General features: G+C 37.6%; 1 pseudogene; it reads left to right on the plus strand.

Moving 5' to 3' along the window:
* Positions 1–17,674: 17,674 nt before the first annotated feature.
* LOC121267509 lies at positions 17,675–21,335 on the plus strand (annotated as a pseudogene).
* Positions 21,336–22,757: the final 1,422 nt, after the last annotated feature.

Raw genomic sequence — 22,757 nt, forward strand, 5'->3', positions numbered from 1 at the left:
GGAATGAAGATAATAAACTCATCTCAACAAGAACAGTCACGGGTTAGAGAGTGTGCATAGACTACCGCAAGCTCAAAGATGCCACACGAAAAGACACTTTCCCACTTCCTTTTATTAATCAAATGTTCGAACGGCTCGCCGGTAGCTTATTACTATTTCCTAGATGGATACTCAGGATACAATCAAATCCAAATTTCACCGAAAGATCAAGAAAAGACCACTTTCACTTGCCCATATGGAACATTTGCCTACCGAAGGATGCCTTTTGGTTTGTGCAATGCTCCGACCACATTTCAACGATGCATGAAGGCCATTTTTTTGGATATGGTAGAAAAGTTTATTCAAATTTTTATGGATGAACTTTCTGTATTTGGTTCTTCATTTGATAATTGTTTAAATAATCTATCTTTAGTTCTACAAAGATGTGAAGAAACTAACATTGTTCTTAATTGAGAAAAATTTCATTTTTGGTGCAGGAATGAATTGTACTTGAGCATAAATTTTCTTCCAAGGGCATTGAGGTAGATCAAGCCAAAGTAGAGGTCATTGAAAAATTACCTCCACCTAGCACAGTCATGGGCATAAGAAGTTTCTTGGGACATGCGGGGTTTTAGTGTCGTTTTATTCAAGATTTTTCTAAGATTATTAAAGCCCTTTATTCTCTTTTGGTCAAAGATACTCCATTTAACTTTTCCAATAATTGTTTGCGGGCATTTGCACTTTTGAAGAAGAAGCTAAGTTTAGCCCCAATAATATGTGCACCGGATTGGGCAATTCCATTTGAATTGATGTGTGATGCAAGTGATTATGCAATAGGAGCTATGCTTGGACAAATGAAGAACAAGGTTCTCCATGTTATTTGCTATGCGAGTCGTACCTTGACGGATGCTCAATTAAAGTATGCGACTGCAGAAAAAGAATTGTTAGCCTTGGTCTTTGCTTTTGATAAATTTAGATTATCTTTAATTGGGTCAAAAGTAATTGTTTACACTGATCATATGCTCTTAAATACTTGTTATCTTAAAAGAAAACAAAACCAAGGTTACTTAGGTGGATTTTACTCTTACAAGAATTCAATTTGGAGATCAAAGACAGAAAGGGAATTGAGAATCAAGTAGCCGATCATCTCTCTAGACTTGAGCACACAACTGAAGAGGGAGCACCACTTTCTCCAATAAATGAGGTATTCCCGAATGAACAACTCTTTGTTTTATCTCTAACACAAGTTCTTTAGTATGCAGATTATGTAAACTACTTGGTAAGCAATGTGATCAATCCGAATTTTACATACCAACAAAGGAAGAAATTATTTTCGTAGGTCAAGCACTACTATTGGGAGGAACATTTTCTCTACAAGCATTGTAGTGATCAAGTGATTAGGAGATATGTATTTGAGGAAGAGATAGAGTCGATTCTAAGACATTGTCATTCATTAGAGGTTGGCAGGAACCATGGAGTGAACAAAACGGTAGCTAAAGTGCTCCAATCATGTTTTTATTGGCCCGCCATTTTTAAAGATGCTTATGCTTTTGTTTTTTTTTTTTTTTTTTTTTTTGTGATAAATTCCAAATGGAGTGGAAATATTTCCTGGAAAAATGAAATGCCATTAAATAATATACTTGTTGAGCTATTTGATATTTGGGGCATAGATTTCATGGGGTCATTCCCTTCTTCTTTCTCTAATCAATACATTTTAGTAGCTATAGATTATGTTTTCAAATGGGTAGACGTCATGGCCCTCCTTGCAAATGATTCTAAAGTTGTGATGAATTTTTTGAGAAAATGGATATTCACTCAGTTTGGAACTCCAAGAGCAATAATTAGCGATAAGAGAAAACATTTTTGCAACCGGCAATTTGAGGCACTCTTGAGCAAATATGGTGTTACACACAAGGTTGCCACTCCATACCATCCTCAAATTAGTGGACAAGTAGAAATTTCCAACTAAGAGCTTAAATGAATATTGGAGAAAATCGTGAGTAACTCAAGAAAAGATTGGTCCAAAAAATTAGACGATGCACTATGGGCATACCAGACAACCTTCAAAACTCCAATTGGTATGTCCCCCTATCGTCTAATTTTCGGGAAGGCATCTCACTTACCGGTGGAGTTGGAACACAGAGCTTATTGGGCTATCAAGACTCTTAATTTTGACATGGAGACAGCAGGTGAGAAGAGGATATTACAACTCAACGAGATGGATGAGTTTCGGCATGCATCCTATGAGAATGCTCGCATATACGAGGAGAGAACCAAGAGATGGCATGATAGACACATTTTCAAGAGAAACTTTGAAGTTGGCCAAAGAGTTCTACTTTATAATTCCAGACTTCGCCTCTTCCAAGAAAAATTACGATCCCGATGGTCCGGACCATTCATGGTAACAGGAGTTTTCCCGTATCGCGTCATTGAGGCTTCTAACGACTCAAAAGGCACATTCAAAGTTAATGGTCACGTCTAAAGCCCTACTTCGAATGAGATTTCAACAAGCAAAAAGTCTCAATTGATTTGCTTGATCAGTGATTCAAAGAAGGAAATGTCAAGCTAAAGACTATAACCAAGCTCTTTTTCGGAGGCAACCCAAATTTCTTTCCATTATTTTATTTTATTTTTATTTTTTTCTGATTATTTCACTTTTATTTTATTTTTCATGCTCTCATTTTGCAAATTTTTATTTTTTATTTGCTAAAAGAAAAGGGCAACTTCGCGCATTGCACTAGAAGAGCCTTCCACAACACTCCTTTGAAACACGCCCAGGCACACACACTCGAGAGCCGGTGCCGCAGCACCCAAATGACTGCCTCCAATGTTATTCCCTACTCTAGACTTATCATAGCACTTCTGTAACATTTTCCCAGACCTATTATTGCACTCATGCAATATTTTTAGGGAAGTTTACTTTTATCCTTTTAATTTTTCATCTATTTTGATTCTTCACATTGGAGACAATGTGTTCTTTAAGTTTGGGGGTAGGGGTCATTTATTTTGGAGTATCTATTTATTTTCACAAAAAAATTTATATATTTAAAAATTTTGAAAATCACAAAAATTTTTCTTTTCCTTTTGTTTTGTTTTGGGTTGATAATCACTAGCCTATGATATTACCTGATTGAAATTGAGTTAGATTTTTGGAAAATGCCAAATTTGTCTTGTTTTGTGCTTAATTCTTGTGTTAGCTTGGTTTATTTGAATTCTTTTGAATACTTTTGCACAATACCATGATCAATAAGTTGCTTTGTTGGATTAGAGTATATTTATGTGAATTAGATATTTTCTAAGATCTTACTGAACTCTAGAACCTATTTGATAATCTCTCAAGGTGAAATCCTAGGCAGCACACTACTAGAAAAATGATTTAGGTCATCTTTGGAACGTTTGGGCTTTCCTAGCCTACCCTAATTATCTATCTCTAGTCACCCCTTTGAGCCTTAAACACATTGGCTATTTTTCTTTCATTAACTCACATTAACCACACATTTTAACCCATAAAACACCCATCCTACATTTTCAACAAAATTTGTTATTTGCTTAGTCATTGGGGAAGAGAAAAAATTTGTTAAAGAATTAAAGGAGCAATAGCAAGTTTTTTTATTCTATTATAAAAAAAATACAAATAATACAACCCGAATTAAAAAATAATAATAAGTTTGGGGATTGTGGAATTGAAATAATAATAATAATAATAATAAAGAAGAAGAAAAACAAATAGATAAATAAATTGCTCAAAAGTTGCTATAAGAAGTAAATGTAATTTTTTTTCTCTCTCTTAATTGGTGAAGCTTGTGTTGAATTTTCTTGCTTTGAGTTCATACCATTTTTTTTATTTTACCATTACCCTGGGCCGAACATTACAAGCTTTTATTAAGACCTTTTGATCTTTGGTGGTGTGTTTGTACTATATTAGTGGAGAGTTGATTTGAAAAATAGGCATATGAAGTTCGAGAAGCTCATTCTCATAGAGATCAATCGTAATTCAATCCAGTTTGCATAAATTGATCCAAGTTAATAGAGTAGCAAGTTGAAAATGGTTACTCACACACACTCAAATGTTTCCTTGTAAACCTAAGCATGCTCTTGAATTAATCTAAAAACTTGTTAAATGCTTAGATTTTTCCTTAAAATCAATTTCATTATACAATCCATGATGCAATCATTGTGAAAAATCAACTTATTCCATTTGTTTAATTTTTCTTTTCTTTTTTCTTTTTGCTCAAGGACTAGCAAATCTTAAGTTTGGGGATGTTTGATGTGCTTAACTTCTTTTTGCTAGTTTGTGTTTAATTTTCTTATTTATTAGAGTTTTTATTTATTTTGTTTATTTTTTTTAGGAATAACTAAATTGGAGGAGTCATGGAAATTGAAGGAGTCATCAAGATAATAGGAAACGTTCATTTCTAGAAATTCCTGAAGTATCATTCAGTATTTGGAGGATAAATTTTCCTAGAAAACTCTAATAAAGGCAATTTTAGTGTCTATGGAAAGTTAGGGGAAAACCTTACAATTTTTGTGTTGAAGACTTTGCCGAAAACGAACATCTAGAAGGAGGAAACAGCACATTAAGTCAGAGGTCGAGAAATTGCATGTTAATTCGAGAGATAATGCATGTAGTTTAGCTTCGTATGATGTATGCCATGAATTGAACGAAAGACATGAATGTGCCAACGTGATTTATGCAGCTTTTATGTGAAATATTATTAATCTTAATGTGCTCAAATGCTTTTAAATTCGTATAGACATATCGCGGGTTATCGTATGTTGGGTAATTCTAATTCTACTTGAGAGATAGTCTTAGATAAGTTAGAATATTTCGCTGTCAAATAGGATGATAATTGATTGATTGTATGGTTAGGATTTGGGATTCAATTAGTTAGGTGGGCCGGATGACTTAGTGTTTTCTTCTTGAGTAAAATCTTCTTCTTTTTAAGTATTTGATCAATTCTTCATTTGTTGATTTAATTTCATTTGTTTTTAGTTTTCAAATTCAAAATCCACCACTTTTCTTGATTTTTAAATAATTTATAATTAGAACAATTTCAATAGTTAATACGTAAATAGTACTCGTGGCTTCGACATCCTTCTTTATCACTATATTATTTGTTAGGATTTTGTGCACTTGCGAAATTTAACAACAATAAATATAAATGGTAGCTAGCTATCCACATGGCTTGATTCATGGGATTGTTGACCAAGGCTTTCAATGCAGAGGATTTATCGGCATGAAACAGGGAAAGTTTTTGTGTGCTGTCACACCCCCACAAGCTCAACAGGGAGGAACAAACAGTGAGCTTGGAACGAAATCTAGAGAATTTTGTGTCAACTAGAGGCTTAGTGAGTACATCAGCAGGCTAGTCTTTACCTGAGATAAAATGGACTTGGAGCTATCCGAGGCCAACTCTTTCTCAGACAAAGTGAAAGTCAATCGCAACGTGCTTTGTACGAGCATAAAAAATGGGATTGGCAGAGAGGTACGTGGCTCCAATATTATTACACCACAACGTGTGAGGTTGGTGTAAATAAACACCAAGTTCTCGAAGAAGATCTTGCAACCAAATTAATTCAGCTGTGGAGTTTGCTAAAGCTTTGTATTCAGCTTCAGTACTTGATTTGGCAATTGTAGGTTGCTTGCAAGAGCTCCAAAATATTAAGTTTTCACCAAAGAAAATGAGATACCCATTGGTGGAGCATCGATCGTCTGCATCAGAATATGCTTGTAAGAGGTTGTAGGACTTAGGTGAGATATGAAGACCATGCATAAAGGTGGCTTTAAGATAGCGTAGAATTCTTTTCACATTCGTCCAGTGATTTATAGTAGGGCGGTGCATGTATTGAGATACACAATTTACTGCAAAAGAGAGGTTAAGTCTGGTAAGCAGGACATATTGGACAGCTCCAACTATACTACAATAAAGAGTGGGATAATGAAAGGCATCACTGTCAAACATGGTGAGATCACGAGAGGAAGACATGGGAATGGCTATAGGCTTGGCATTGGTCATATTGGTGCGATGAAGTAGATCCAAAACATATTTCTGTTGTGAAAGAAAAGTTCCATCTAACTTGAAATGAGCTTCAACAACAAGAAAATAATGTAGTTGGCTAAGATCTTTGATTGGTAGGCTAGACCGAAGATGGTGTAGCAGAGAATCAACTGCAGAAGAACCAGTGACGAGTATATCATTAACATAGACCAAGACAAAAAGCTCTAAATTGTTGTGACGATATATAAAAAGGGAGGGAGGTATCAGCTTTTAAGGAAAATAAGCCGAACTCAAGAAGTTGAGAGCTCAATTTTGTGAACCACGAGCGGGGAGCTTGCTTAAGACCGTAGATGGCCTTTCTTAATTGACAAACATGGTATGGATATTGAGGGTGAACAAAGCCCTGTGGCTGGGTCATAAAAATTGTTTCAGTAAGGTCACTGTGCAAGAATGCGTTATACACATCAAGTTGTCTTACTTGCCATTTTCTACTAACTGCCAGGCTGAGAATGAGTCAGATGGTCTGTGGTTTAACAACCGGACTAAAGGTTTCATCATAATCAAGACTAGGTTGTTGATGGAAACCTTTGGCCACTAACCGAGCTTTATAACGTTGAATGCTACTATCGGCATTGCATTTGAGACAGTAAACGCACTTGCATCCGATTATGTCCATCTAGGGTTTGACAGGAACAAGTTGCCAGGTACCATTGCTTAAGAGAGCATCAAATTCATTGCTCATGTCTTTTCTCCATTCTGAGTGTGAAGCACATTGGTTCATGATCAACAGAGGTGCTAGTTGATAGCAGAGCATGAGGCTAAGTAGCTATCGTGCCATCGTGGTGTTTCTTGTGGCACCAAATATTGTTTTGGAAGCTGGTGCACATCGGATGGATTCGAGGAGCAGCTGGTGGATTTGTTGGATTTGTGCGAGAGCTTGGTGCTGGTGCAGGAATGGCAGTTGGTGAAAAAGTACTATCTAGAGAAGACAATGGTACTGTGGAATCATGCGAGGAAGGTGCAAGAACATGGACAACTAGAGGGCTATTGTGTGGAGCTAATGTAAATTGCTCAAGTGGGCCAGAAGTGTTAGTTGGACTAGCTGAAGGGACCTGCATACACAAAGGTAAAAGGGCCTTACGTGATTGACCCATGTTAGAAGGAAGGTTGGTGCTTGAGACAAAAGTTTGAAATGGAAAACAAGTCTCATCAAAAGTGACAAACCAAGATATGTATATTCGGCTAGATGGGAGATGAAGACAAGTGTATCCATTGTGTAAAGGACTATATCCAAGAAAGACATAACGACCGATAGTCTAGCTTGTGGGCATTGTATGGACGTAGGTTGGGCCAACAAGCACATCCAGCATGAGCCGTAAGAGAAAGCCAAGTTTCAACAAGATGACGGTATTTTCTTTCAACGGATCCATTTTGCTCATGAGTGTGTGGGCAAATTATTCGATGGCCAATACCAAGAGACTTAAAAAATGTATTTAGTTGTCTATACTCCCCACCCCAATCGATTTGAACGGATTTGATTTTCCTCTCAATTTGACGCTCAACGAGTTTTTGAAAAATCTGAAAAGTAGGCTCAACTTCAGATTTTTTGGTCAACGGATAAAGCCATGTGAATTTACTATAGTCATCTAAGAAAATAACATAGTATCGGCAGCCTTCTATAAAGGGTATAGGAGAAAGACCCCAAACATATGAGAAAATTAAGTCCAAAGGATTTTGAGAACGATATGGTGACAAATGAAAAGGTAAATTATGACTTTTAGCTTGTTTACAAGAATTGCAAATAGCAATAGTCTTATTTCTAGTAACAGGGAGTTTATTGGAAAATAAAATGTTATTGACTAAACAGAGTGAGGGATGTCCAAAACGACTATGCCAAACGTCAAGTGAAGCTCATTCACAAAGGAAGGCAGATTTGTGAGGAGCATTGGATGGAGAGGGTGAAAAAGTGTACAACCCATTTTTAGTCGGTCCGCGAAGGAGGAGCCTCCCAGTATTAAGGTCCTTCACATAAAAATACGATGGATGAAATTCAAAAAATACATGATTATCACAAGTGAACTTGCTAGCAGACAACAGATGCTTTTGAATAGAAGGAACATATAAGAGTTGTTGCAAGTATAATTTTTTGGAAATAAATGAAAAATAAGAAGCACCAATATGATGGATAGGCAGACCTACACCATTACCAACCCTTGTATGATCAGTGCCAGTATATTCATCAGCTTGGAGGTTTAGATTGTTAAGGTCAGAGGTGAGATGATAAGTGGCAGTTGTATCAGGATACCAGTTGGAATCATTTTGAGAGGATGCAGCCGACATGTGTGCTTGAAGACCATTGGTTTGCTTAGCTTGATATGCAAAATTAAAATGTTGATAGCACTTGAGTTCTGTATGGCCTGGTTTATTACAAACTTGGCAGATTGGTCTTGATCCATTGTAGGAGAAATTGCATCCACACCCCCTTCCTCGTGAACGGCTATTTGACTGAGAGGACTGGTTTTTATTTTCAATGGTTGAGCCACGAGAGCTGCCTTGACTCGAAGAATGCCGCGAGACCATGTTGGCAGTAGCATTTAGAATATTTAAACCATTTTGCTGCTACTCTAGCCGAAGCTCATAATTGAGGAGATGGTCATATGTCTCTTGGAGATTCATTGGTTTTAGTCGAGTGGTGAGCAAGGTGATAAGAGAATCATAGTCAGATCCAAGGTCTACAAGAAGGGGTGGCCTATGGCTGCCAAAGTATCGGCATAAGTCTTCATTTTCTGAAAGTATTCAGCAATGGAAAGGCTGCCCTTTTTCTGTGAGGACAAGTTGACACATAGTTTGATGATTCTCGCATTGGATTGAACCACGAACATACTCTCAAGTGCTTGCCAAACTTCACGGGAAGTGTGAAGGCCAATGACATGAGCAAGAACTTCTTTGGACAGAGAGGAAACAATGGCCGAAAAAAGGAGTTGATCATGTTGTTGCCATTGATGATAGTCAGGATTGGGAGTAAACGCAAAACCTGTGATGTTATTGGCAGGGGCTGGAAGAAGTAAAGGAGGGGTTGGAATGGAGCCATCCACAAAATCATACAAGTTTTGTCCTTTGAGGTATGGGACCAATTGAGCTTTCCGTAATAAATTGTTCTCCCGATTTAGTTTAATGGTAATGAGGTTTGTGAGAGGGAGAGCTGAGGTAGATGAAGCAGGGGAAGAAGTCGTGGTGGATGAATAAGATGCTATAGGAAAAAAAAGACATTAGTCACAATAGGCTCTGAATACCATAAAAGAAATTGAAAACTAATGTTTTTATATTCTTCTTCAATGAATATTACAGCCGATATGAGGTGGCAAATATATACAAATGTATGCCAACCATGATCCCATAATTAAAGGAGGGAATCTGTCAATATAAATATAAATGGTAGCTAGCTGTCCACATGGCTTGATTCATGGGATTGTTGACCGAGGCTTTCAATGTAGAGGATTTATCGGCATGTGCTTGTGAGCTAGATTCATGGGTTTGTTGGCTGAGGCTTTCAAAGCAGAGGATTTATCGACATGAAGCAGGGGAAGTTTATGTGTGCTATTAGATTACCATACTAGCTAGGGCAGCTTACAAGTGAGGCTTACGTCTAATACCTTGAGATCCATTTGCAAGACGCTCAACCAAAATTCAAGCCAATAATTTCATCATGGAGGCTTATTTGCAATCACAAGTCCGGGAAAAATATAATGTTCAGTATAATTGTCCTCTCTGCAAGGATCCTTTTTCAATGAAGGGAAAGGTCTTTCAGGTGCAAACATCCCTACCAACATCTACTTCTCTAGTTCGCTAATAAGTTTTGATAACTTCTTGTTTATCTTTTTGTTCGCAAGGGGCCTTCAAGGTGGAATATGAGTTTCAACCTTTATTTTCCTGTTTGGTCTACTTAGGTTGTCCTACATCGATTGTGGAAGAGGCTGATGGTCAATTTATAAGTATAAGGGAAAGCCTCACTTCTTGACTTAGCTTTTGGAATTGAGAGAGGCTTATTAACCACCCAACACTAGTATCGAAGCTCAGGTTTACTAACAGTCTCAACCTAACAGTCCGCGGAAGAAACGGGTTGTCTCTACTTCAACCCAAGGCCTGATGTGGAGGAGGAGATTGTTGGATTTGTCCCACATCGGTTATGGAATAGACTAGTGGTCAGTTTATAAGTGTGGGGAAGAACCTCACCTCTTGAGCTAGCTTTTGGGGTTGAGAGAGCCCATGACCACTCAACACTAGTATCAGAGCCCATGTTTACCAATAATCTCAGTCCATTAGTTTGTGAGAGAAATGAATTGTCGCTACTCCAACCCAAGGACCAACGTGTGAGGAAAAAATTGTTGGGGGTTGTCCCCCATCAGTTGTGCAAGAGGCTGGTGGTCATTTTATAAGTGTGGGGGAGAGCATCACCTCTTGAGCTAGCTTTTGGGGTTGAGAGCCCATGACCACTCAATACTAGTATCAGAGCCCATATTTACCAACAATCTTGGCCCAACAGTCCTTGGGAGAAACTTTCTGTCTCTACTCCAACCCAGGGCCTGATGTCTGAGGTGAGATTGTTAGGGTTAGCAACCTGCCAACTCTGCAGAGCAATGAATTTGGCAACATGCGACACACGACACACAATATTTAACGTGGTTTGGCAACATGCCAACTCCGTAAAGCAGTGAATTTTATTCCATATGAGATTACAATCACAAAGTGAGTTACAAGAGCACCACTCTACTCACACAATCTCAACTCTCTCTTTCTAGGCTTTTTCTCTCTCATAATATGCTTTCATGCCTCTTGCCTCTTGCCTGCAAACGGCTCTAGAAACCCTAATCTGGCAAAATAGGGTTCTTCGCTAGAATGCGTTTCGAGTGCGTTGCAAGCGAACAACCAAATTAACATTGGCTCGAGTAGACTGTCAAGCAAACCTCGAGTGAACTTTTTGTCCAAGTTTCACTCGAGCCAACTGTCTGAGTTTCGTTCAAGTGCTAGGTTTCGCTCAACTTTGAGCGTCTCAAGCAAACTCACTGCCTGAGTTTCGCTTAAAAGCCAGGTCGAGCGACAATCGTCAAACAATCTGTCTGCTCCTTTTCTAACTCACAAAACCAATCAAGCTTCATAACCCAACAATCTCCCACTTGGAGACTAAGGCCCGGTTTGGATACACAAAACCTCTCATCTCATCTCATTTCATCATTACAACTTTTCTAAACTCCCACACAAAATATAATAAACAATTCAACTTTTTCAAATTCCAAAATAAGAATAATATTAAAAAAAATATTTTAACAATATTTTATTCAACCTTCAACAAAACATATCATCTCATCTCATCTAAACTGCGTAACCAAACGAGAAGTAAATCTTCACATGCCAATCACTGTCTTTAACATCAGCTTGCCTTATCACCTATGCAACTCACGGCTCCCGTCTTCTAGTGAGAAGACATACTAACTAAAGTCAAGCCTGACTTTAGTTTCTCACATGCATCGCCCTCAGTCAGCACATCTATTGGGCGACTCACAACTCCCATTGCACTAGGAATATCCTATCTCGAACTGACCCTGGCAAACATCAGAGAACTTGTTGTTGACATCCCCTTCTTTGATTTGGACGACTGATCTCATCTCCTGTCACTAACATTTTCTATCTTCAATCAATGTGCCCATCTCCTGTGCAGTTTCCATTTCCTCCCTGAAAGTTCATTCAGCTTCTTATTAGCCAACTCTCACTTGCTCAATCTCCCGTCTCGCAATATTTTTTTGTTGTACTGTGGCTCACGACCTTCTGTCATCATGATCTTGTTCAAGGTAGGTGACCACCGTGGTGGTTGGGCCATCTTGGTAGCTCTACAAGCATCAATTGTAGGTGTAGACATCCCTAAAACTCCAGACTCTCTGTTCCCGTCTCTCCCAGCTATGCTTCACACCATGGTCTCGGGAGATTTCTCCATGCTTACATGATGATCTGCAAAGCTGACTCCCTTTTGCTTCCCCATCTTGTTCGCATAACCAAGATTGCTCTGCTGCAACTTTTCATTTACCTGCACATCACTACACACTAATGTCAAATACAAAGTGTCAGTTTTCTTACCACGCGCCAAGACCACCGCACCCTTGGTAACCTTGCACACTCCTTTGGAAAACACTACTCTATGACCGCTATCGTCAAGTTATCCCATAGAGATCAGTCTTTTCTTCGGCTCTGGAATGTGCCTGACTTGCTACAAAGTCCACATGCTCCTATTCGAAAGTGAGATGGGCACATTGCTCAGTCCCACTACATCCAATGCCTCTCCATCATCCTTGTGCATCTTTCTAAAATCACCCGCAATATAATTCTGCATGATTTCTCAATGTGAGGTGCTATGGAACGAAGCTCTTGAATCCATCACCCAATCATCAACCGGACTATATACTGCAAGGAATAGAGTCTCCTGTATTTCCTCAACCACTGCATTCACAGTGTCATCCTCAGTACTTTCTTGATTCCGGTAGTCTCTTTTGATGTGGTCCGACTTGCCACAATTCCAACAAGTGATCTGCTGCCTAGATCTCGAATTGCTCCTACCCCTGTTCTTGGACTTGATAGGTCCCTAACCCCAATTGTGAGCACCTAGAGTCTTTTTGCGTACCTCCTCATCAAGGATCACATCACGTACGTCATCGTTATTCAGTTTCATCTTGCCGGCTAAATTACTAATAGTTGGGAGACCATCCTCATGGCCTCCCAACTATTTGGCAACAATGCCAATGAAATCAACTCCCTAATCTTATCATCAAACTCATTCTCTACACAAGAAAATTGATTTGTGATCGTATTAAAGTTATTTAAGTGTTGGGTCACAGACGTATCTTATGAACAGTTTGTTTATCATATGCACCTTGTTATTCGCTGACGATTTTTCATCCATAGCTTACAAACCCGCCATGAGATCTACCGTATTTCTCTCCTTAATAAGTTGTGTGTCACTGATCTAAACAAGGTCAGCCGAATAATCACCAGAACCTACCGATCCAACAGATTTCACTTAGTATTGTCCATACTCTCCAACTTTTGTCCTGATAGAGGAAGATGGAGTTTCTTCTTATAGAGATAATCCTCGATCAGCATTCTCCAATAACCAAAATATGTGTCATCAAACTTCTCGATCCCAGCCTTCACTATGTCTCTTGTCATCATTCTCCCTTCAGGCCCAAACCTTGGCTCTCTGATACCAATTGATGTGAAAAACAACGATGACAAATAAGTAAAAGTAAACACAAGCAAATCAATCACACACACACGACATAGTACTTAACGTGGTTGGCAATGTGCCTATATCTACAAAGTTGCAGGGGATTTTATTCTAGAGAAAATTACAATCACACAGTGAGTTACAAGAGATTCACTCTACTCACACAATCCCAACTCTCTCCAACTCTCTCTCTAGGGCTTTTCTCTCACACAGTATGCTCTGACGTCTCTTGCCTATCTCTGTTCAATCGGACACTCATTGACATAGAACATATGAAATAACATTCATATATATAGTGAACGATGCTAGAAACCCTAATATGGCAAAAGAGGGTTCTTCGCTCGAGCAGGTGTCGAGCACGCCGCAAGCGAACAGCCAATCCAACATTGGCTCAAATGGACTACCAAGCAAGCATCGAGCGAACTTTTTGTCCAAACTTCACTCGAATCCAACATTAGCTCAAGTGAACTGCCGAGCGAGCATCGAGCAAACTTTTAGTCCAAGCTTTGCTCGAGCCAACTATCGAACGCACCTCAAGTGAACTCACTGCCTAAGCTTCGCTCGAGCGCCAACTCGAGCAACAGTCAAGTGAACAATCTGTCTATGCCTTTTCTAGCTCACATAACCAATCAGGCTCCACAACCCAACATGCCCACCCAACACTTGTATTAGAGCCAAGTTTACCAACAGTCTCGGCTCAACAATCCACGAGATAAATGGGTTGTCACTACTCCAACCCATGACCCGATATGTGAGGGAGAGATTGTTGGGGTTATCCCACATCAATTGCGGAAAGGGCTAGTGGTCAGTTTAAAAGTATGAGAGAAAATCTCACCTCTTGAGCTAGCTTTTGGGATTTTTTAGAGATTCATGACCACCCAACATTGTCCACCACTTTAAAGAATCTTTCATGTGTACTATGAGCAAATTCAAGACTCAAAAGGAACAGGTTCCTTAGTCAAAAGATTTCAGAACAGAGTATTGCGAGAATTTCAGTTATTCGTGCCAATCGGTTCCTTCTAACTCCTATTGTGTTCTTGCTATCTCTAATTGAAGATCTTGAGCATAAAGATATCGGTCTTTCTTCGAGCAGTTCAAGCCAACAAACTGCAATGCATCACCACCAACCCAATGGTAGCAACACATTTCGACTAGCGGTCTATAAATGAATTATTATTTAAGACAACGCCCCCTTTGCAGAAAATGAGTGGAAACCAATTTTTCAATCTCAAAGTGTGATTTCTTTATTTTTTTTCATACTGTAATTATTTGTAATAGGATGTATGTTGACAAACCTCACCCGCTTCTCATATATCTTAATCATTTTATATTAATGAAATACTTGCTTTAAAAAAACATAGATACCCCTAAACTTAAGGACTTGTTTCCCTTGTAGAGTGTAAAGCGAATTATGATGACAACTCCCCAGAACGGATATCATTTTGAAGAGAGATTTTCACAGAACCGTATATAACCTAAAATTTGAAAATATCAAAATCAGAACCAAGTGATTTACTCATCAAACAATATAAGAAAAGCAAGAAAGCAAGCAAACCCAAAGAAAAGGACAACTCTTGCGAAAATGGGTGAATGCCACATGGAGACTTCATCTTGCAGGAAGGTATTAAATTATAGGTTATAAAGCAATATCGGCATATTCACAGAAAAGTTATAACGTCTGAAAGTATTACTCAATAGCACATGCAATTTAAACAAAGCGAAACCCCATACATCATCTACATTCATTAATCAGAACAAGATATCAAATCCACGAAGGAGAAAGAAACAAAGGCAAAAATGTGCCAGAAAAGTGACCCAGTTACTTAACAGGATCTGTTTGGTTGCATGGAATACCAAACCATAGTCTAGTTACAAATTAAGGGCTCATTTGGATAGTAAGATGAGATGAGATAGTTTTAAATAAGTTGAATAAAATATTATTAGAATATTATTTTTAATATTATTATTGTTTTAAAATTTGAAAAAATTGAATTATTTAGTATTCTAATTTCTTTGGAAAATACAAGCAAATTACGGTATTCTTGTCTTTGTTGGATTGGCATTCTAATTTCTTTTCTACCTCGTTTGTTTCCAAGCAGTAGTCATAGACCAAATCTAGTGGTTTTCACTTTCCATAAACCAAAACGGCAGCACCGTTTTGGGCTTTTTGTTGGGCTTGGTCAATCGTCTTGAACCGTAACGTAATGTAAACAGCAGCACAGCACAATATAGCTCAAGGAAATAGAACAGTAGATAATAAAAAATTAGGAATAAATAGCAGTAATTCTTTATTTTTTGCCCTATTTGAGATTTCTTGTATAGTTTTTTTTTAAAGAGAATAGTGTTATTTATCATCTATTTTACCATCATCATCTTATAATCCCATTATATGATATTAAATAATTATAAATTATTTATTATATTTTACTTGTAGATCTATCATTTCATGATACTTCTAAGCATGTTGAAAGGATGATTATAAAAAAAATGATAAATAGATTTTTCCTTTTAAAAAAAATATCACCATGTACTATGAGCGTATCATAAGTTTGGAATCAAGCATCTCCGTTAGAGTTTTCGTTTATCATACTTAATAAAAATAAGAGTTTTGCTATTCATCATCCCACACACTATACTTATTTATTTATTTTTTGGTTTTATTTTTCTTAAACTAATTGAGTTCTTCTACTTATTATCCATATATCACACATTTGATTAGAGAAAAAAGAATTATGTGTGGTGTGAGGATGATGAGTAGAATTTTTCTAAAAATAAATAAACCATATTCTTTGCGACTGCCGTGTGAAAAAATATTTTTTGTTATATAAAAATAAAATAAAATAAATAATAACTTAATCACTTCCATAGTGGCACGCCTTATGGCTAGGGGGTGGCTAGATTCAACCACCTTCTATGGTAGCCAAGCTCAAGTCATCCTATGGTGATTGGAATTAGCTACCGCGTAGACGACCAAATTTATGAGAAATGATATACAAGCCTCAAATTTACAAGTCTCACACATGCTCTTCAAAAAAAAAAGTAGACTCTACCATGAAAAAATATGAAAAACTCACTTTTTATTGATGGAACTCACATTTTTACAAAAGGCTTATGCAAAGTTTATACGTTTAGAGCTTGTACCTAACATTACTTGGTTGACTATATTTAACCACCACAAGATGTTTAGATCAAGTCACCATGAGCTGGACACCCCTAATGGCCCACAACACAGATGGTCAAATCATCTAGTCACCTCGTTGCTAGCAGGTAGGGCTATAATCGATTCGAGTCGAGTCAAGTTTTTGGATTATCGAGTCAAGTTGGACTCAAGTAACTGGAGTTCAAGCTCAAGCTCAAGTTGAGAGCTCTTCGAGCAGCCGAGCTGAGCTGAGCTGAGTTGAGTTCGAGTTGATCAAACACGAGCTCGATTTGAACCAAGTTATTTATCGATATTTATTTGTACTCTGTAACAAGCATGAGCTAAACCGAGTTGAGTCAAGTTATTACTCGAGTTTTGTTGGTACTCTTGTATATATTTCTATTTATTTTTTGAATGAATTGAATAATTAAAAATACCAAATTACAAGACAAAATATTAAATCTAATAAAATTTTTACAACTAATATATAACTTTGTATTGAATTATAAAATTATAACATTTTTATGAACACATTTCTTATATAGTTATACATTGTAGTACCAAGTCCCATGTACTAACTATTACACATATTAGCAAATACATACTATAATTAATTAATCACTTTAAGTACTTAATTAACTAACATATAATTATGAACTATATTCAATATATAGGTATAAATGATTAGACATAAGTAATAAAGTTATATAATACATATTTAATTATAAAGGTAATTATGCTTATGTTATTAAATTTAATATGTATAGAAGCAAATATGTGTGTATAAGAATACTAATATATAGAAATAAATTATATATATTTAATGATTTATGGACGAGTTCTAATTGAGTCGAGCTAACGAGTTAAGTCGGGCATGAATGAGTTAGCTTTAACAAGTCTTAACCGAGTCGAGTCGAATTTAATCGAGTGTGTTATTTACTAATCGAACGGGTTTTTGTTTTCACGATCGAGCTTTTTTTTCACGAATCGAGCTCGATACGAGTTAGCCGAGTGAGTATAAAGTGAGCAATCATATGGACTGATTTATTTACAGCCTTATTAGTCGAAAACCTTGATTTTTGTTTTCGTTTATTCTATTAAAAATAATAAATAATTTATAATTTATTTTTAAAAAATGAAAAATTAATTTTCCACGAGATTGCTACGATAGTTAAATAGAATAGACGAATATCTTAAAGGAGTGTCTCAACAATTTATGATAGGCTTAGCAAAACGTATTATTTAAAAATAATAATAATAATATTACGCAATCTCAAAACACGGGTGTTGGGGTAAACAAAACGGCAACGTTGTCTGAAATTTCTAGGTCTCTTGGGGAAGGGATAAATCGTTCCTTCAAATCGATTATATGCATCGGTATCGTTCCTTCAAATCGATTACGGAAGAGAAGAACAACGACAGGAACCTTGATTTTACTTCTACGATGGTAACCCACAAAGATACCGAGTCTCGGGCGCCCCCTAGGAATTCCAACTTCTCCTCCGGCCAAGATATAGGTTGCCCGGATTCTAATTCTTTCCCGGTAATATTGTTATCTCTGTTTGCTGAATTATAAGTTTCGGTTCTTTCTTTGATGAGTATGGATGATGAAGAAACAGAATACTTGGAGTCCGAATTTGATTGCTTTTTTTGTGGCTAAGATCTGCTGTTAATATAGGTTATTTTAAGTACGTCGTCCAGCGTCCATGGTGCAGAAAAATTTTCTGATTTTAGGGATTTCTTTAATTCTTTGAAATAGCTAGGTTTCTTAGGAGAAGCTCCCATAGGTTAGGTAGATGGAGGGCTATAATTTAAATTTTGAGTCTCAAGCTGAGTTTGGTGACTGGGATTTTCATAATTTCCAGCTGTCATGAATTCTGATTCATATATGTTTCTGTTTCTGTTTCTGTATGGTGAAATAGTTTGGTATTTTTGTATCTTGGATATTGATTTGGCAATTTTAGCATAAGGGTTGGGTAGGGAATATGTCACTGTTTGGTTAAATAGCCTTAGTCCTTTTTGTATTCTACATATTGATTTGGGAAAATTTAGAATCAGGATCTCGTGGTGTTCATATTTTTTGTTGGTAGTTCATTGGTTTATTAATTGAGTCAAGATTAGTGTTTTCAGTTTTTTTCCTCTTTTGTTTGTGTGAACTGATACTACTTTGTGGGTGCCAATATGCAATAGATTGTGAAAGCTGAATAATATTTTGATGAACACATAATAAGATTAATATGTTGTGTTGCCTTTTGTGGATTCTGGTGATAGACTGAATATGGCGACCTCCAAAATCACATAGATCGTGATGTTATGCCATCCACTGCTGGCATTGGAAGCAATAGATTGGATGAGTCTGGAGAATGTGATGCTAAGTTAGCTCGAGGTTCCGAGGAAGATAGCGGTCAGAAAAGAGACTGCAAAGCTGGCCACCAGCAGCAAGGAAAATACTTCTTTTATGATTCACCGCTTTCTGAAGAAACTGGGGTTTGGATACCTGTTTCTGTTCCACCTATGTTGGAAAACGAGCATGAAGAGTGGGCTAGAGGTTTTCACACGAATGGGGGTTACTTCCCTGAAGGAGACATGGGATGGGGCCAGTACCTTGGGGAAGAAAAGGAGTTGACCATGTGGGATGTGATGGTGGAGATGTTACTTGCAGCACGTGGGAAAGTGGGTGCTATTGCTTCAGGTGACATCCACAGGTGTACATTCTCATTGGTTTCAAGCCATCTACTCGAACAAGCTTGGAAAGAGATGGCCCAGACTTTGACAGAGACTAATTTTGGCAATGTGAGGGAAATAATTGAGGCGGAGCCACCAAAATGGTTGGCTGACAGTGCTGCTTTTGCGTGTATGTTATGTGGTGTGCGGTTTCATCCAATCATCTGTTCAAGGCATCACTGCAGGTTTTGTGGAGGAATATTTTGCGGTGAATGCACTAAAGGAAGGAGCTTGTTGCCTGCAAAGTTTCGTATTGGGGATCCCCAACGGGTCTGTGATGTATGCTGTGTTCGGCTCGAGTCTGTCCAGCCCTACTTGATGGACCAAGTCAGTCATGCTGCTCAGTCACCAACCCAAGACCTGACAGACCTCAGCACTTTGAGATCATGGGTTAATTTTCCTTGGGGACAGTCTATGGAATATGAGATCTATAAGGCAACAAACACTATCCGGTCTTATAATAAGGTAAGAATTTGAGTTCTAAGGTGTCTGTTTATCATAATAAATTGCTGCTGCCTAAAACTCCCTTTTTTTTAACCTATCAAAAAGTTTCTTTTTTGTTTTTTGATCGGTGCTGCTGCCTAAAACTTTCTATTGAAGTCTGCGATTAAATTTGCCAACCGGTCCTGTCACACCTCTTACCTTTCATTCGAAGGAGGCATATTAGTCTAGCAACTGTCTTACTAGCTTGGAGGTCTCTCTATTGCAAATTTGCCAATGAAACTTAGGCTTGACTCGTGACTGATAACAGTGATAAGAATTTGCATATTCGTTGCTCCATAAATTTGTTGTGTCATGTTTGAATATGCTTGCAGTGAAGTAATCTTGCTGAATTGCTTGGATTCCTAGTTCTTACTCATTTCTTTAATTTATGGATCACAAACCATATAACTTCTCAGGTACCTGAGAAGAAAATTCCAGATGCCATTCTACGGCAAGCGAAAGGCCTTGCAATCATTACTGTTGTGAAAGTCGGGGTGATGGTTACCTACAATATAGGAACTGGACTTGTGGTTGCTCGTAGAGAAGACGGTTCGTGGTCCCCACCATCTGCCATTTCTACATTTGGTGTGGGTTGGGGGCTCAGGTAACTAGTTCATCTTTAACAACTTCAATGTAAATTTTCTTCATCTATTCCAGGTATTGTGAATGGAAGCTGCGACTGTACCGATGCATACAATCAACTGTCAGTGCATGCTCTCTTTCTAGATTTCCCAAGGAAAACAATTTTTAAAATTTGATCAACTCTGTATTTGTTCTCTGTATATATTGAACCAACATATAGATATTTATGCTGTTTAGATGATCAATCTCCCATTCATCTATGTATTTCAACTCGAAATGAAACCTTGATTTTCCTATTTGATATACCTGCAATTACGTTTTCAGTGTGTTTATCTCAATTTTTAACATGTTCTCTATTCCTTTGAAAATTTGAGAATCTTTCTGTCTTCCTACAGGCTGGAGGAGAATTGACAGACTTCATTATTGTGTTGAGAACGACTGAGGCTATCAAGACATTCAGTAGTACTGTCCATCTTTCAGTCGGAGCTGGTTTGAGTGCAGCTGTGGGAAATGTAGGAAGGGCAGCTGAAGCTGATGTGCGCGCTGGTGATGGTGGTTATGCTGCTTGTTATACATACAGCTGCAGTAAAGGTGTGTGTATTATCTGAGTGATGCATATATCTACAGAAGGCTAATTGTTGTTGCTTATTATTATTCTTATTATTATTTTGGTTGTTGGTGTTTCTGTTATAGTTTCTTTTTTTCACATAATTTTTCTTTACACTAGCAGAATATGATTATCGTTTAAAATGCAGGTGCATTTGTTGGTTGTTCACTTGAAGGAAGTGTAGTCACCACTCGTACGAAAGAAAATTCTCGATTCTATGGTAGCCAGTCATGACTGCCTTAGATATACTTCTTGGCTCCCTGCCGAGACCGCCTGCTGCTGCCATCCTCTATCATTCTCTTGCAGATTTGTGTCAGAAGTTCGAGGATTGAGTGATTGGAGTTGATTATTGACTTTGTTGCCAAGTTTCATTGGTCAAGTATGCCAGTTTGTAAAGGTTCTTTGCTGCCATTCTTTACACATGTAAAGTAATACTCAAGATATGTATAGCATGTCTATTGGGAATCCTCCCAGGGAATACGCCAAAAGTGCCCCAAAAAAAAAAAGAATGTATATGTTTATGTATAGTGACAACTACTTGGTTGAACACCTGTCATATCTGCCGCAAATTGTACATAAAACTTGGATGTTCATGGCATTTCTCTATTGGCCTCCATATATTATAGCTTTTTACTCCCAAATTTGATGGCTCTAGTGCAGAGAAAAACCAACCTTCACTTGCTGATGATCATGGCATACCAGGCTGTGCATGCATGCATTTGAACATCAAAAACAATTTTGGATGGGAGCTGTACCCATCTTTCTTAGACTCGGGAGGTGACTTTTTAACTTTCGAGTACAACTGAAAACCTCGAAAGTTTTTAACAATGGCTTAAGTTTGCCTGCTAATAGTATTGTGTGGCATGACTTGTCCGAAGAGTAGTCTCAGGAGTAAGCAGAATAAAGTGACTCCTTGCTAGTCTGATTGGCCTCCAAAACCTATGCTGTATCGCATGCTGAAAATCTCTATTCTACCCTATCATTGGTGCTACAATCTTGGAAATCTTGCACAATCGGAAAGACCCTCCTTCCAGTCCTTACATTGACAATGAGAAAGACTCTCATCACTAAACACGGCATTGATATTGATCTTTTACCCACACACACACACACACACACACACACACAAAAAGAAAAATCAAATCAAATTTAGCAAACAAGCAGCAGATTCTTTTGTATAATTGTTGGGGGCTTTACTGCGTAACAAAACTTCTCACGACTGATTCCCATGGATAATTAGGTATCTGCTACAATATATTAAAACTGAAGCGTACTCTTCGTAAAATATTATGCCAATTATTGGCACCGGGTGTCCAGAAACAGCGTCCCGACTAATCTCAGGGATAAAATATTATGCCACGGAATTTGTTAGGTACAAACAATTTGGCACACCAAACTGCGTACCAACACTCACATAACTGTTTTAATTATGAAAATAAATAAAAGAATGTTTTACATTTAATATTAGTACGCGATTTAGTGCACGAAATCGCTTGCAAGAAGATTTTTTCTTATACGACCTTAGCATTGTCTATTTTAATTTATTTTTTTAAATATTTTGTTATTTCTTTATTATAATACAAACATATTTGTACTTGTACTATTTATTTCCACGTTATTACTCATCTTTTGCCCTTTTTGTCAACTTCCCCCCTTTCCTTCCGCCTCCTTAGCAATTCACTCGTCTTTTGCACCTTTTTTCAACTTCCACCCTTTATTGCCACCTCATTAGCTGTCTTTTAGATATTTCTCTCTTACACTTCTCATCAACTTCTACCCTTTATTAGCAATTCACTCGTCTTTTGCACCTTTTTTCAACTGCTGTCTTTTAGATATCTCTCTCTTACACTTCTCATCAACTCCTACCCTTTATTAGCAATTCATTAACTGTCTCTTGCACTTCTCGTCTTTTCACTTTCTAGTAGTTACTGTTTTTTATTCTCTTAAGTTCAGTTTTACCTTAAAACTGTT

Source organism: Juglans microcarpa x Juglans regia, chromosome 5S (assembly GCF_004785595.1).
Source record: "Juglans microcarpa x Juglans regia isolate MS1-56 chromosome 5S, Jm3101_v1.0, whole genome shotgun sequence".
NCBI lineage: Eukaryota > Viridiplantae > Streptophyta > Magnoliopsida > Fagales > Juglandaceae > Juglans > Juglans microcarpa x Juglans regia.